Genomic DNA, 2,527 nt, shown 5'->3' on the forward strand with positions numbered 1-2,527 from the left:
GGCACCTTGCGGAATAAAAGCTGAATATTTGACAACGTCTATCGAAGACTGTGTCACGAACAATGAATTATTCTCGTATTCCCACCTCATCATTCGATAATTTCCGATTATGTCTAGCGTACTTATGTTACTGTATTCCATTTGGGCCTTTCAAAGGACGTAGTCTAACAATAACAACGCAAATCAGCTAAAGATATTGAAGATACGGTTGCCTTTGGAATGAGAGATCTTGATAGCGATAGTGATCTCATTTGATACTAATTGATTTGATTGTTTTTGTATGATAGGAATTGATTTTATATTATTCTGTATATCTCTTTTTTCTGTTTTTATTTTGACCTCTATGTATTATAAATAGGTCTGTTATTCTACAGTTTCATATAGAGAAAAAGCAATACAGAATACAATTCCTCCATAGCTTTCCTTCATTGCTTTTTCTTACATGGTATCAGAGCAAGATTTCAACCTAGCTTCCGCATATTTTTCTGCCTAGCCATCCACTTTGCCTTCTTCGCATATAACCTGTGAAGAAATTTTTTTGAGTCACATCATATATAAAGCCAAAAACCATGCCTAAAAACCAAGGGTCAAAGTCCGGAACCTCCGAGGATTCGGACAATTTTTCCAATAATCAAGGGTTGGGCAATCCACCCTTGGACCCTCAATCAACTCTGATAAATGATACCCAGACCACTCGAGAAGGCCATGAAGAGCTTTTGAAGCCAACGCAGCACAACAGTGGGCCCATTCAGCCCCACACGTAACAATTTTTTGGAGGGCCATATGTTCAATGGATCCCTGTTCCTGTCTGACCTCCCCAGAGCAGTATGGGCCCTACGGAGAGGACCCACCCCGGGAGTAGTGGACCAGGAGGAGGCCCTACAATTTTTCCGGAAGGCAATCCATGGCCCGGCTCTGGATGGACCTACCCAAGTCAGTATCAAGCGCCTGGACCTAGTTGGGCATACTCGGGTCCGAACATTTCGAGTCCGACGGGTCCGACGGTTTTTCCTTACCCCGGTTTCGGACCCGGATTTTTTTCCTTTGCGGGAACCTCCGACGGTCGACCGGAGCCAGGGGATCCCCTATACACGACTGCCGCCGACGGACCCGAGCTTCGCCTAATCTCTACACAACTCTTATGGCCGGAAAACTACTCCGTCTGGTCCCGAGAGCTCCGACGGGCACTCACGACAAAGGACAAAGAAGGGTTTCTTGATGGTTCTATCCCTATTCCGGTCGATAAGCGGCTTGCACGTCACCGGAGGAAGTGCAACCAGCTCGTCCGAACATGGATTGGCAAATGCCTCACCCCAAAAGTTGCTGCCGAACTTCCTCCGACCGAAGACGCTAAAAAATTTTGGGAAAACATCCGGGAAATGTACGGGAAGCTCGATAGGGCTAAGATTTTCTCAATAACCCAAGCCCTATCGGAGCTCGGGCAAGGCAATTCCTCAATTTCAACAATTTTCAATCGGCTCTCCGCGCTATGGAACAGATTTGAGGAAGATTCGGAAAAGCTTTGAGGATCGGAGGAAACCCTAACTCGGTATCACGCGATTAGGGAAAGGGAGAAGGCAACAAGGTTTCTATTGATACCGAACGAGAGTTATCTACCTTTTCGTAGCCAAATCCTTGCTATGGAACCAATTCCATCGCTCGGCCGGATTTACCAGCTTGCGGTGTGAGAGGAGTCGCAGCGTCCGGCCTCATCGGAGTATGTCAAGGTAGTAGATTGGGTCTTCCTCGTGGCTAAGGTGACATCGGACCAACGCCCGCTTGTGGCAAAGTCCGGCTATGGCACCTATGGAGGCTCGGGAGGAGAGAGCTCACGGCGCCTAGGGCTACTGGAGGAGGAAGAAGACGTTGCTCTCTTGTCAAGGGATGGTCGAGATTTGTTCGGCCCATCCGAAGGCTCTAGACGTGTAAGACCATTACTCAATGCAAACGGTTCTGATTTGCTCATGGGATCAAATGGCGCATATTACCCTGTGACATCCGACGGTCGGGGATTTGTCCTCGCGGCGGGCGGATCAAACGGAGGACAACGCTCCACGGCTTGGAAAGGATCAAATGGCCAGAATTTTTCCAACAAATCACATGCTAATAAAGGGAAAGGTAAATTTTGTGATTATTGCAAACGTCCTTACCATACCCGTGAAAATTGTTGGAAATTACATGGCAAACCAGTAGACAAGGAAAAAAAGGAGTGAGACATTTCTATTGATGCACATGCTAAGGCTGATCAGCCGATCAATAAGGATCACATTCAGCAGATTATGAGAGCCCTAAGTCGGATGGGAACACAAGATAAAGCTACTAGCTATGCAGGTACTTCTCACTACTTAAGCTCGGTTTCAAGCAAAGCATGGATCATTGATTTCGATGCTAGTGATCACATAGTCTACAATAAACATTTCCTCTCCGATATTCACAAATCCACTCATCATACATCCGTAAGTCTTCCTAATGGAGATAAAACTATTGTTACCAAAGTTGGGACCATTCAACTTAATCCCTCCATCAC

The 2,527-nt window shown here is 46.3% G+C and overlaps 1 long non-coding RNA gene across 1 annotated transcript; it reads right to left on the bottom strand.

The window, feature by feature from the left end:
• Window positions 1-299: 299 nt before the first annotated feature.
• On the bottom strand, window positions 300-1,490 carry LOC125316403. Its single transcript, XR_007199632.1, has 2 exons — window positions 1,017-1,490; window positions 300-967 (listed from the first exon to the last, which is right to left on the bottom strand). It is a non-coding gene; the product is annotated as an uncharacterized LOC125316403 (long non-coding RNA).
• Between the last annotated feature and the right edge of the window lie 1,037 nt (window positions 1,491-2,527).

This window comes from Rhodamnia argentea, chromosome 8, assembly GCF_020921035.1.
Source record: "Rhodamnia argentea isolate NSW1041297 chromosome 8, ASM2092103v1, whole genome shotgun sequence".
Taxonomy (NCBI): domain Eukaryota; kingdom Viridiplantae; phylum Streptophyta; class Magnoliopsida; order Myrtales; family Myrtaceae; genus Rhodamnia; species Rhodamnia argentea.